Consider the following 15,093-nt stretch of genomic DNA (forward strand, 5'->3'; position numbering starts at 1 on the left):
TTCCTTCCTTCCTTCCTTCCTTCCTTCCTTTCCTTCCCTCCTCCTTCCTTCCTTCCCTTCCTGCTTCCTCCTTCCTTCCTTCCTTTCTTCCTTCCTTCCTTCCTTCCTTCTTTCCTTCCTTCCTGAACAGCTTAGCTTCATTTGCCTCACTTGCCCTGCCACCTCTGTGAGAAGCCACCAGCAATGAGAATATAACGAATCACATTGTGTCATTTTCATTACTCTGCTCATCTTACAAATCTACAGGCAATGTTGGTGGATGTTTCTAAGATGTAATATGAGTAAGAGAGAATTCAACATTTCCCCACTAATGTGTCCAGAGAGTCACAATGGCTCTCTGTTTGCCACATTTCCAGGGTTGGGAGGTCCTGCTAGTGGTCTCAGCCTTTACCTGGATGTGGAAGGTGAAAATATACAATCCATGAATTCATTATCCATTGAAAATAGATTTCTGACTCAACAAGAGTTTCTGAGACTTCCACTGGAGTTCTCAGGTGCAGTAGGAAAATGCAGTGGTCTGTGGAGCTCACATTCTACCTGATTAATATGCTGCTAAATGCTGTTTGGCAATCTGCCAGGAGAAATATAAACAGCAAAAAAACTTACTCTATAAGTTATCTGTCTTTTTGCCAAATTGTACAAGGAAAATGTGTTTAAGAAAAAAAAAAAAGATAAGAGTATGTGTTTTTATTACATGTATACTCATCAGATCCCAGCTCTGTAAAACGCATTAAAAACAACATAAGTATTTAAAATCAGCAGCAATCACCTTGGTTGGTTACTGATTTACAAGATTAAAAACATTCCGAACTAAAGAGGAAGGTGTATGAATAAACACGGGTTCCTGAAATAATTCTTGGTGATTACGTGCCGGTCTGTTCAATGAGGGGTTCAATGTCTTAAGGAAAAATGTCAGCACGTAAGTGAGGAGGAGGCGTTGATACTCAACCAGTTTTCTTAGGAAATTGAGAGGACCGTTTCCTAGTCGAGGTGCCGAGCCCTAAACATGATCAGGACTGGTTTTGAAGTCTCTGGCATGCATTGGTTGAGTGGTTGGGCAAGTTTTTCAAGCTAAATGTGCCTCCTGAGGGCCTTCCCAGTGTTAGGGGAGACCTTTCCTTTATTCCATGCCTGTTTGGTTTTCTAACTCATAATTTCCTGGAATGCAAGAGGGTTCTAGCACGGACATGGAGTGCAATCACAGAACTGGCATCCTGAGAGCCAGGGCAGGACCTGATACTGTTTTAACATATCCAGGTCTTAGCCTTTGAGTGGCTCTACTTGAATTGATTCTCTTGTTATTTTTTTACCTTCTTTCAAAATTTATAATTTTGGAGGAAGCACACTTCTCAAACAGACAGACCCTTTGTTTATCCGCATTGTGAACAAAACACTATGGCAGCTGCAAAATAAATATACATAAAAATGGGAAGAGGAAGATGAGCAACAGCAGGTCGTGATCAGCTTTGAAGAATAGATACCTGAGTCTATACGTGCTGATGTGTGTGAGGTCCCCAGTGCCTCAGGGTCAGCTGGTGTCTCAGTGTTCCATGTGGGGATGTGATTGGAGGGGAGATAAAGGTCAGGGAACTATGAGGTCAGGAATGCAACTGATGAAAGCTGTGTTTGCATCCATTTCTATACCCCAATGCACCTGCAGGATACACCCTCGACCCTCAGTGACTGTCTCAGAGCCATGAGATTCTCCACTGTGGTTTGCAATGCTGAGTCTCTTTGCCAAAACCCCCACAGATGTATATGCTGGAGGATCTTACCAGCATAGCTGGAGGATCCCTCTGGAATTTTAAGAATTAAAAATCATATTAATTCTATTTTATCATTTACTTATTTTAGAGACAGGGATTTGTTCTCTGGTCCAGGTGGGAGTACAGTGGCACAGTCACAGCTCACGGCAGCCTTGAACTCCTGGGCTCATGCCATACTCCCACTCAGCCTCCTGATTAGCTGGAACTACATGTGTGCACCACCATGCCTGGCTTAAAAAGGAATTTTTTTTGTAGATATAGGATCTCACTATGTTGCCCAGGCTGGTCTTGAACTCCTGGACTCAAGTGACCTTCCTGCCTCAGCCTCCTCCCAAAGTGCTAGGATTACAGGCTTGCGTGTATCTGGCTTATATTAACTCTTTACGGCATTTGGAGGCCTCTGCAGTTGAGACAGGCTGTCCCTGAACCCACAAGAAGATGATGGAGTTTTCAGTGAGTATGAACTCCACAGGACAAGCTGAGGGCATATCCCGGATGCTGCTCCAGGGTCTGACTTCAAGTCACTCTTGTGTTCCAGATGCCACCTGAACTTGTGCCAACCAGTTGTACTAGAGGACATCAGACTCTCCTTTGTGCATTTATTTGATCCTAGTTTGGCTTTCTAAGTAGGTAGATTTCCAAGTCCAGCTGAGGGAGGAACAATTTGCCAGACGAAGAAAAACTGCTTTATAACACGAAGCCCTCTATGTCTCTGCACAGCAAGGTGTTTTAGCAAACCCATCCTAGGCACTTCATAAAATATCCTTGTTACTGGGCCCCAGTGGCTCAGGTGGCCTCTCCAGATGCCACCCCAGCCCTCATTACAATATCTTTCACTCATGCTTTGGGTGTCCTTGATTTCCTGTAGCTTTGCACCTGGACCTGCCTCTAACAGCCACTGCAGACAGATGCCCCTTTGGGATGGCCCAGCTAGCTTTCCGTCGCAGCTGTGTCCCAGATACTGCATCTGCCTAAGACTTGGTGTCCCCTTCTAGAGCCGTTCTACCCACTGAAATCAGGCCTGGAGATTCCAGCCCAGCAACTGCTGCTTTGGGAGGGAAGCTGGAAAACTGCACATCAGGGTCAGGCTTCACTTTCTTTCCATGAACCAAGACACCAGTGCTTATCCACAGGAAATAGCTGCTGGAAACAGCTCTGGAATCATTGATACAAGCCCTAGGTATTATAATAGATCTCTCTCTTGACTTTCTGCAGTCTCTGCCCTTTGCTGACTTGCTCACTGGACAGCCCCTGTCACTGGGTGATTTCTTGATTTTCCCCCTCTTCAGGCAGCAGTTACACATTCCATTTAGCCAGACACTTGAGCTTTCCTCCTCGTACACATCAGCATCTCAGCAATAGCAGATAGCAACTGAGATACCCCGCAGTGCTCTTTCCCAGGCCTCAGAGCCATGCTAATGTTCAACCGAAAGGGAAGAACTTTTCTAGAATTAAAGAGATCAGTAAAAACATTCCTGTTGTATAAACTGATGATATTTTAAATGTTGGTTTCAAATACGTTTCAGGCAAAGTGCATAAAATATATTGGAGCATGGGACCCATTCTGAGGTCATTGTAAGAAGGTGATATCCAGGTATTCTCCTGGGGAATTATTTGGGTAGCACAGTGAGAGACGAATGAACAGGAGATAGGCTGGTTGTGGCATCAGTGGGTGATGTCTGTGAGTATGTCAGGATGACAACACAGAAATTTTTAACTCATAATTCTAGGGAAGTGGTAATATGAACCAAATGAAAGTGTGTTTGGGGGAATTCTGAACTGCATTTATACCCTACCAGAGAGACTCATGTTAATGAAAAGAGCTGCAGTGATTGAGGTTAACTCTGTCCCAAGGACAGCATTTGGTATGTATTACCTCATTGACTCTTCACAACAGTGCAAGAGGGGAACAATATTTATCAGCTCCGTTTAACAGAGGAGGAAGCTGGGTTCAGTTAGGTAAAAGGACTTGTTTATGGTGATGTGGTCGATACATTGCAAGTCCAGCAGACTAACCGTATTCCGCTTGCTCAAAGCCCATGCTCTCAGGACTGTCTCCCATGTGGGTTGGAGATCTACTCACACTCCGATTCCAGTTCTGCGTGTGAAGGGGTTGGGAGTTCTCGCCTGAGTTTAGAGACAAAAGAACACCCTTGTGCCTCAGGTGGAGGACACTTTAACCTGGTGCCACTCCCTTAGAAAGTCGAGTGACAGTTGTTTTGTTTTATGTTTTCAGGCTTTTTGGTTGGTCAGTATCCAGCTATGCTGCCTATTTGTGGTACCTCTTTCATTCTTTGTACTTTTGGTGGGATAGCGTGCCTTTCGTACTCCAAAAAGATAAAGAAGGTGGGTATGGTATACCTTCCCGCTCCCTGTCCCTGAAGTCCAAGCCTTAAACATTTGGCCTTGGTCTGGCCATTAGAATTTCCTGCCTGGGTTCTCGACATAAGGCTTGTGTCATATGACTAACTGCCCAGCGGGTTCGCCTGGCCCATTGCCTCAACAGAGCTGAGTAGTCAACACAGGGGCACTGCAATAGAGAAAGAATAATTCATCCAGAGCCCGCTGTGTGGGAGACTGGAGTTTTATTATTACTCAAATTAGTTTCCCTGAGCATTTGGGGAGCAGAGTTTTTAAGAACAATTTGGTGGGTAGGGGGAAGCCAGGTCAGTGAGCCAGGAGTGCTGATTGTTTAGGGATGAAATCATAGGGACTAGAAGCTGTGTTCCTGCACTGAGTCAGTTCCCGGGTGGGGGCCACAAGATCAGATGAGCCAGTTTATTGATCTGGGCGGAGCCAGCTGATCCATCAAGCGCAGGGTCTGCAAAATATCTCAAGCATTGATCTTAGGAGCAGTTTAGAGAGGGTCAGAATCTTATAGCTTTCAGCTGCATGACTCCTAAGCCATAATTTCTAACATTATGGCTAATATTAGTCCTACAAAAGCAATCTAGTTCCTATGCAAGAAGGAGGTCTGCTTTGGGAAAGGGCTGTTATTGTCTTTGTTTTAAACTATAAACCAAGTTTCTCCCAGAGTTAGTTCAGCCTACATCCAGGAATGAACAAAGATAGCTTGAAGATTAGAAGCAAGATGGAGTTGATTAAGTTAGATCTCTTTCACTGTCTCAGTCATAATTTTGCAAAGGCGGTTTCATGACAAAAGGTGGATAGAAACTATAGTGAGAACAAGAGGGTGTGCAGTGCTGGTGGCAGCTTTCTAGACTGTTTCTGCTCAGAGGTACTGCTTGCACCTTTCCAGCTAACTGGGTTCCTTCCAACTTGGCTCCTTCAGCCTCCCTCTGGTCAGGGAGCCTTCAGCATCCTTCCAGTGAGTTCTCCTCCACCATTTTTTCTTTAAGAGCTACTTTTGTATGTGTGTTGTTGAGCCAAGAGCCAGTCATCTTCTTGCAGCACTGTGTCCCCCAGGTCAACAGAGAGTAAAGACAGTTGAGAAGGAATTCCCACTCCCTGGCTTCCGGGGTTTGGGTCCCTAGGTGGTTGGACTTAGGGTCAGCTAAAGTCTTGGATTTTTAAGCGAAATATGCTTTTGCAGAGAAATCTTTTGCAGAAACAATATGCTTTCTGACAATATTAATTTTGACATATGTGCTTTATGACTATATTCATTTTGGCTGTGCACAGTGGCTCATACCTGTAATCCCAGCACTTTGGGAGCCCCAGGTTGGTAGACCACTTGAGTCTAGGAGTTTGAGACCAGCCTGGGCACACATGGCAAAACCTGTTTTGACAAACACAAAAATTAGCTGGGCATGGTGGTATGCACCTGTAGTTGCTCTACTGGGGAGGCTGAGGAGGGAGGATAGCTAGAGCCCAGGAGGCAGAGGTTGCAGTGAGCTGAGATCATGCCATTGCACTCCAACCTGGTCAACAGAGTAAAACTCTGCCTAAAAAAAACAAAAAATAAAAATAAATAAGAAAATAAACTTGATTTTATCTAAATAGGAAAACTATATCAAAACAGAAAATGTTAGTTTGTGATATTCTCAAGTGACAAGAAGAGACTCCAAATGCATAAAAGTCACTCCATTTAGAATTTGGATTAAAACGTCAAAGTGCATGTGACAAGGCTTTGGTGAACCCCAACCTCTCTGTTGTGCCTAAATGTCAGTATTCTGGCATTGCCTTGGATTCCTTTTTACCCTCAGATGGCAAATTTGAGAAATAACTCCACTTACTTTTTTGTAAGTTAATGCACATCAGGAAAAACGTGATTTGATAGGTTATTTTTCTATTGAATATCGAGCTCCCGCCTCACAGTTTGAAAGAGCCTGTCACAATTCCCAAATTCCCAAAGTATTAACGCTAAACCACCCATGAAAAGAAGCACATGCTCAGAGTTAGAGCAAGCAAGCTAAACTAATGAGAGCGAAGTGTAAGGCAAAAACAGGATGTGTGTGTGTGTGCACGTGTGTGTGTGGGTATATGTATACACACATAGATATATACACACATACATGCACACATATGTATATACACATGCTTATGTATACACACGATACATATACATATGCATAAATAAAAATGAATATATATATATATATATATTTTTTTTTTGAGACACAGTCTTGCTCTGTTGCCCAGGCTGGAGTGCAGTGGTACAACCTCTGCTCACTGCAACCTCCATCTCCTGGGTTCAAGAGATTCTCCTGCCTCAGCCTTCCAAGTAGTTGGGATTATAGGCATGTGGCACCACATCTGGCTAATTTTTGTATTTTTAGTAGAGATGGGGTTTTGCTATGTTGGCCAGGCTGGTCTCGAACTTCTAACCTCAGGTGATCCAGCCACTTTGACCTCCCAAAATGCTGGGATTATAGGTGTGAACCACTATACCTGGCCTGAATGAATACATATTTAAAAAAAATTTTTTTTTTCAGTGATCAGAGGTCTAGACAAAAAGATTTTTTATTTCTATGGTTTTTGATGCATTTTAATGAAAGTCTAAGTGGGAAGCAAGTTGATGCAATTTCTACATTAAGGCCATGCATTGTGGCTCATGCCTGCAGTCCCAGAACTTTGGGAAGCCCAGACAGGTGGATCACTGGAGCCCAGAAATTTGAGACCAACCTGGGCAACATGGTGAAACCTTGTCCTACGAAAATTACAATAATTAGTCGGGCATGGTGATGTGTGCCTGTAGTTCTAGCTACTCAGGAGGCTGAGGTGGGAGGATTGCTCAAGCCTGGGAGGTCGAGGCTGCAGTGAGCTATGATCACGGCACTGCACTGCAGTCTGGGTGACAGAGTGAGACCTTGTCTCAAAAAAAAAAAAAAAAAAGAGAAAAAGAAAAAGAAAGAAAATTGTTCTTTGCATTAAGCAAATAAAATGTCTTAAATGTTTAAAAACCTCTGATGGAATTCTTGCTGCTTAAATCTTCAGGTGCTGCAGCTGCCTTCTGGAAGTCACTGGACTGGAAATGAATCCGCTGAAAATCCCTGACCAGACTCTCTGAAACGTTTTAGCTCCATGACTTCACAGCATTGCGCTTGTTTCCTCACATGGAAAATGAAGGGTTCAGGTCTTTAAAGAACTTTCTAGGTCTAAAAATGGTCAGTGAATAATTTGTGAAAATGCACTGGATGTGATTTCTCCTACTGCCGCTGTTGTTCATGGACCTGACTGGTTTTTTTCTGGACAGTAAAAGGGCCTTGCACATTGATGAACCTTTCCCCCCACATCCCTGCTACTTCCTCACCATGCAGTCACTGCTGGGTCATGCAGAAGACGGGGGCACTAGGCTGTGGGTGGAGATTCTGGGTAGTGGATGGTGTCATCTGAGTTGATCTAGGGAGCCCAGTGTTCATGCTTCCCATGCCATCAGTATTTCTGCCATGAGCTCATTCATACAGCATTCATTCACTCAAAATGTTAACAGTACATATATCCACATAGATGATCACAAACATTAAAACCCAAAACAAAATGTATCATCAAGGATACCAACAAGGAGCAGATGGCTCACACAAATTAGGAGGTATCAAGGAAGGGCTATTTACAAAGAGACTCTTTATGGAAGTGTGGGAAGCACAAAGGATGCTACAGTAACCTGAGGCTAATAGCAGTGGAATAGTCACCATGACTAAGGCTGAAGGGACAAGGGAGTGGTGTCTGGAGTTCTTAGGAGTCTCATAAAGGGGACCTTCTGAAGACGAGCAGTGACATTTGGTTGAGCAGCACAAATAGCCCAAGGCAATCTCTCAGAAAGGGATCCAAAGAGAATAAATAACCTGAAGGTACTGTCTCCTCTCCCGTTTATCTGCTGCCAAGTCTATTACCTGGATAAACCCAACTGGAAGCCAAGAGTAGGGGAGTCCATTGATGGACTCCATAGACATCCACCTTCTGAGGCAGGAGGGAGGATGGAGAGGGGTGAGGGTGGATTCAGAGGGTCAAAGAGAAGACATCCAGCACACAAAGTGAACAAACAAATGCAACCTGGGGGAGAAACGGTTTTAAACTCTTTTATTAGGTAACTATAACCTTAAATCACTAGTTACATAAAAGCAATAACATATATATTTTGCCTTTTGTTACATGGACTTAGGAACCAGAACAAAGATTACTCTTTGAGCTTCAAATGATGACTTCGACATCTAATGGATGCTCATGGAGGTAAGTGAAAAGGCACTAAAAGACTTCCTGGTCAGCAGGACCAGAAAAATGCCAAAAGGGCATTTGTGTATCTATGGAAGGAATACCCTGGTCAGCAATTGGTGCAGGACTCCAGAAACAGAAAAGGGATGGTGCAAGATTTTTGATAGCACTATTTATACACTGAACAAGAGAGACAGTGCTCAGGCCTGAGAATGGAATCAATCTGATCCCCTTGCTTGGCATTCTTTGCAGAGGGACACATCAGGGATTATCTCCCAGTTCCATGAAATGTCAGGACTACATAACCAACCCCTTTGTCTTTGTACTCATTCTTAAACAAGCCTCTGATTCAGATCTGACATGATTTGTAATGGCTACAAAGTGAGACTCTGCTGGTTGACCTCTTTTGCCTGAGACAGTGTCATATTTCTCATCAAAAATGAGCAAATGGGCATTTAGCTTGCATTCTTCAGTCTCATGGCTTGGTTGAAGCCTGTCCACTCCTGCATGATGGGTGTGTTCTCACATGCTGATATAGTTTGGCTGCATCCCCAAATCTCATCTTGAATTGTAGTTCCCATAATCCTTACATGTCATGGAAGGGACCCAGTGGGAGGTAATAGAATCATGCAGGTGGTTACCCCGATGCTGCTGTTCTCATGATAGTGAGTGAGTTCTCAAGAGATCTGATGGTTTTATAAGGGGCTTCTCGTCCTTTGCTCTGCACTTCTCATTGCTGCTGCCACGTGAAGAAGGACGTGTTTGCTGCCTGTTCTGCCATGATTGTAAGTTTCTTGAGGCCTCCCCAGCCATGCTGAACTGTGAGTCAGTGAAGCCTCTTTCCTTTATAAATTACCCAGTGTCAGGTATGTCTTTATTAGCAGCATGAGAACAAATTAATACACATGCTGACCACTCAGATTTCTGAGTCTGCAAAGCGGAGGGTTAGACCATAGGCCTTGATACTCCTGAAGCTCCTTGAGAGCCCAGTAGACATTTCCCTGGGGATACAGGAGCATAACATTTTTACCGTAGGAACTTTTGTTTCTGAACCAAACTGGGTCAATTTACCCTCATGCAACAGAAAGCCAAATACCAAAGAACCAGATTTTTGCAACAAGAAAGGTTTATCACTAGGCAGCCAGGCAAAGAGACAGGAATCAGGATCAAATCTGTCTCCCCAAGCTGGGTTTGGGGCACTTTATAGTCAGAGGGTAATGAGGCATGATTTGACTGGATCTTGCAATGAGGTGATGCTGGGAGTCACGATCTGACTGGATCCTGCTATGGGGTGACTTCAGAGCTTGATCTGATTGGATCCTTCTTAATTCTGTGCCTGTTCCTCAGTCCAAGCACTTAGATTCTGTCTGTGGTTGCACACTTGGTTTGTCTGGGCATGCTCATATCATGTAACTTGCAACCTGAGGTTCATGGCAACTGAAATACAACTCACCACTTTTATTACACAAAGTTGAACCAGATTGGGCTGGTTCTGCAGATAGAATTTCATCTAATGTCACTTTTGCAGATCCTCTCATTCAATCTCCACAGCAACTCTTCGAGAATGATTATGATAGTCTTATTTTTTAACGAGTATAAACTGCAAGTCAGGGTAGAGAAGTAACTAGACCAAGAGCATACAACTAGTAGGTTGCCGAACAGGAATTCAGGCTCTCTGACTAAAAATTTAATTTCACTAATAGCAATAGTGTACATGTGTATTAAAAAACACATATGTACTACACATTTAACAAGCTTTAATTCATTTCTTTCTTATTTATTTTTTTTAGAGACAGGGTCTTGCTCTGTCACCCAGGCTGGAGTGCAGTGGCTGATCATGGCTCACTGCAGCCTTGAACTCATGGGTTCAAGCAATCCTCTTACCTCAGCCTCCACAGTAGCTAGGACTACAGGCATGTGCCACTGCACATGGCTAATTCATTTCTTTACCAAACAACTTTATGTATGAAATTATTAACATCCCCATTAGTATGTGAGGCAAATGCAACCAGAGAAGTTAAGTACTTTGCCCAAGATGGCACAGTTATTGTTGGAGTGAGTTTTCAACTTCAGGCAATCTGAGTCCAGAGGCTGTGAACTTGGCACACTGCCTAGGGTCCAGTCTGAGAAGAAGGCAGGCAAAACTCCCTGAGGATTATCAGCAGGCAAACATAGGGAAGGCAATGGAATACTGGGAACAAGTCAGTTCAGGCCAAGGCAACTGTTAGAGGCTTAAATGGGTTCAGATGCTAATTGCAGATCTAAAATAATCTTTTTCTTTGTAACTCTCTGAATTAAATACTGCTTCCCTTGCCTTTCAGATTATCAGAGAATTTAACTCCATCCCTTGTTACACATTTGAATGAACACTACAGGAGGTTCAGAAGGTTAAGTTACTAAAAACAAAACCTTGGTGTTTTGCTTTGTTTGTTTTTGGGGATCCCGAATGTCTATTTCTAGTCCTTACGGAACCAGGAAGTGCTAATATAAGAGGAATGTGATGGTCAGAGTAATTTGATACAAAAGAAATCAGGAAGTCCTGGGAACAGTTGAAAAAGATGGTTGTTGCAGCATTTCTCCTTGAATTTGCTCCCTAGGTTCAATTAAATTGCTGATTTGTGAGAGGTTTTTGTCAATGATGAAGCTAGCATTGCATTTTAACTTTTACCCGGCTTTTATCTAGCTTATATTGAGGTCACAACTATATTTCGCTGCCCTTCTTTCTGATAAAACTCCACTAAAGAGCCCTATCTTTTTTCTCATTTCTGTACTGCAAAATTTATTTCTACATGAATGCTCTTGTAAGCTAGTACATAATTGCATGTTTTAGACAGCATGGTCGTGTTGTTGCCCAACATGTTGACCACTAGCCACATGTGGCTATTTAAATTTAATTAAAATAAAATAAGAATTGAGTTCATCAGTTGCACCAGTCATACTTCAAGTGCTCAGTCACCACATGCAGCTGGCATTGACCGGCGACTACCGCATCGGACAGAGCAGATATAGCACATTTCTGTCATCTCAGAAAGCTCTACTGGAGAGCCACACATAGAGCTCGACCTCAATTGGGAAGAAGTGACAAAACATTAAAAGGGAATGGAGAGGAGGCTTCCTTGGAAGAGGCCTCTTTCCTAGACTCACAGCTGGAACCGAGTCTGTACATCTCAGAGAGCAAGCTAGCTATGGTAGACTCTGAATATTGTACTTTGCAAGCCAGGATATCATATACCAGATACTCTCTGTGCTTCTAGCCTCTTATTTTCAGTAATATTTACAATGCATGTGAGGAAGTCAGAGCTTTTATCAGCCTCACAAACAGGAACCAAGGAATGGGGTTTAGGGCTACAATTTAATCTGAGCCTTGAGAGAGAGAAAAAAAAAAAAGACCCTTAAGGAAGTAGCGACACACAGAAGCAGGGAAGGAAATAGAGGCCCCTTGGTTGGCCTTCCCTTCCCCTTGCCCAGAAATTCTTTGAGAGAGAGAGAAACCAGAGGATTTTGGATTTCATTTCTTTTCGAAATCTATGCTGTCCTTGCAGGATGCCTCATTGCCAGAATCTCTGAAGTTCTCTGGAGCTATTAAGCCAAAACGCACTCAAGGTAATTCCTGCAGAGTAGTGGCTCTCGGCTTTGACTGTACATGAGAATCATCTGGAATCTTTTAAAGCCCCTGGTGCTCAGGCTGTCCCCAAAATAATTGAATTCAAATCTGTTTGGTGGATTCCTTGCATGGGTGTTATCTTAGGGTTCCTGGATGATTCCAATGTGCTGGTTGAGAAATTGTGTTTGCTATGAAGAACTCCTGTTATTCACAGAACAGAGAGACCAACACACATATTCCAAACGTTTTCTCCTTTCCCTTTGAAAGTAATCTGAAGGCCTTTAATTTATATTAATATGATCTGTCTTCATAGTATGCAGTCAAGTAGAAAAATCTGAGTCATGAGCCAGAACATCAGAGTGCAGTCCAAGCTCTTCACCAAAGAGCTGTTACTTTATGCAAGCTGTTTCGCCTCTCTGCACTATAATTTCCACACCTGAAAACTGAAGGTATGAGCCTTGAAGGGCTCTAACTTTCTTTGTGTTGTACACTGTTTGCCAAGGCTATGCTAAGTGCTGTGCTAAGCATGGAATACACTCATGCTGTTTCATGAATATGGAGTGCCCATTTGATGACACAACAATGTACAATCATCTTGTTACCCATAGAGGGTGTCCAGGTTCTTGGTGTTTTGAACAACGAATTAGGCAAAATGCATAAACAAAGCAGGGAAAGAATGAAGCAACAGAAGCAGAGATAGAAAACGAAAGTACACTCCACAGGGTGGGAGCAGGCCGAGCAGCCATTCAAAGGTCCAGGATACAGAATCTTCTCAGGTCTAAATACCCTCTTAGACGTCTTCCATTGGCCATTTAGTGTTCATCCCATGTAAATGAAGTGGTGCCAAGCAATCTTATTGGTTGCGGAAAGCAAACAATCAGAGGCTAAAGTGAAGTTACAAAGTTGTACTTCTATGCAAAGGAAGACTTGGCTCACAATTGGTTGCTTTCCCCAACCAATCAGAGGCAGAAGTAAAGTTATAAAGTTACACTCCTATGCAAACATCTGATTGCTTGCAAAAAGCAACCAATCAGAAGTACTTTCAATTTCCCATCTGCCACACAGAAAAGGTGGGGGTTTGCAAAGGGAGTGGCCTCTGGTCCTTATGTTACTTAGACATGGAAAATTAGGGTTTTCCTTTCAATTTAGTTCCAGGAAGTCAGTGGGAAAGGGTCTTAGTTTCCCTGGCTCCAGACCCTATTCTCCTGCCTCAGTCTGATAAGCCATGTACCCACTGAGCATTTGAGGATAAAGAAATCTATTTCCGATTGAAGCTCCACATTGTTCACTGCAGTGCCTCCTTGGGCATAGTAAGCACTTACTTTTTTGGGCTGAATGCACGTACACTTTAGGTGATGTTTCCCTGGGGTACTGATGAGCCAATTATACAAACAGAATGAACAGTCTTGTTAAAGTCAGCACAGTTAGATGCCGCCTTTCTCAGGACAGCCAGCTGCCTCTCTGCCACCTCTGTCCCAGATAACCAAAAGAGTCTGGATGGCTGTTGTGGCATATGGCATAAGGCTGGTGATGAGTTCTTTGGATGCCAGGCCTCAGCTGACCTCGCCATGATGCACCCAGGGACTCCCAATATGTGGCCTGTCCTCATCAGACTAGCTCAAGACCTAGGTGCAGCTGAGGCTACCAGTGGAAGTCGTCAGAACACACAGCTGCTTCAGGATGGTGAGGACAGTGAATGGCCCAAGAGACTGGATCCTTGCCTATATTTGCTGCCAACGAGCTGTATGACCTTGAGGACAAAAATCTCTTTGTACATCAGTTTTCTTATCTTTAAAATAAGCTGCCTGGATCATGTGATTTTAAGATCCTTTTCAAATCTAAAACGGTAGGAAAGCACGTTTTCTTTGGAAAGCCATCCTTGTTATTACTCAATGCCCCGTTCTTTTCAAGGCCTTGACAATAGATTTTGTGATTATTTCCTCGGTCTTTTCCCCCTAACTTCCTATGTAGCGAAGTTAAACTTAGAAGCCCAGGGTTTTTCAGGGTCACTCCTTTTTCCATTTAGAAAAAGAAACCAAGTTGTTCCATTCCTGCTTCGGTCAAATCATTTACCCTTCAAAAAATCTAGAAAATGATAGCTGATGATCCTGAAACTACTTTGAACATGTTCTTAAGTGTATGTAGTTCAAGTTGTTGGGACCTCAAATGGATTTTAACTGTTTCTCTTATTTTGGTTCATTTTTCTTTCTTCTATTACAGGGCTGCCCCACAGTCTTATATAGATACTGAGATAGAAGGTAGTGATTTTTTTCGTGTCATCTGTCAGTATCTGAATGCAGTTTCCCCAGTCTCTTAATGCAGTTTCTCGAAGCTCTGTTCCCTGCCCAGGGGCAACAGCATTACCTGGGAACTTGTAAGAAATGCAAATCATCAGGCTGTCCCAGACCACAGAATCATTGTCAGTGGTGTTTTTGTTTTTTAGCTGGAATTTCACTCTTCTTGCCCAGGCTGGAGTGCAATGGCACGATCTTGGCTCACTGCAACCTCCACCTCCCGGGTTCAAGCGATTCTTCTGCCTCAACCTCCCGAGTAGCTGGGATTACAGGCATGTGCCACCATGCCCAGGTAATTTTGTAATTTTAGTAGAGATGGGGTTTCTCCATGTTGGTCAGGCTGATGTTGAACTCCCAACCTCAGGTGATCAGCCTGCCTCAGCCTCCCAAAGTGCTGGGATTACAGGCGTAGTCACCACGCCTGGCCCGTTGTCTGTGTTTTAAGATGATTCTGATGCATGCTAAATTTGAGAATTTGAGAACTACTGCTCTAATAAAAGACAACATTTCTTCTCACCCTTCTCATTCCTAATGTATTTCTTTATTTCCTTATTAATATGTTAAAAGACTATGAGATTATTTCTCTTTAAATCTTTTGAAAATGGAGTTCTATTTTCTCCTGTGACTTTTCTTATTCAGACCCTAAAAGACCTATTAATTTCTCTTCTTATTTGTTGAATGGCTTAGTTTTCTCTTTTGCTGGCTTTTGCATAGAATGAGTTTATTACCTGGCATGAATTAAATGAAACACAATCATACAGGCGGCTGATGAATATTTTTTCTACAACTCTTCCTGCTCCAAATGTGGTCCTAGGCC

The sequence above is a fragment of the Mandrillus leucophaeus genome, unplaced genomic scaffold (genome assembly GCF_000951045.1).
Source record: "Mandrillus leucophaeus isolate KB7577 unplaced genomic scaffold, Mleu.le_1.0 Scaffold429, whole genome shotgun sequence".
NCBI classification, from domain to species: Eukaryota; Metazoa; Chordata; class Mammalia; order Primates; family Cercopithecidae; genus Mandrillus; species Mandrillus leucophaeus.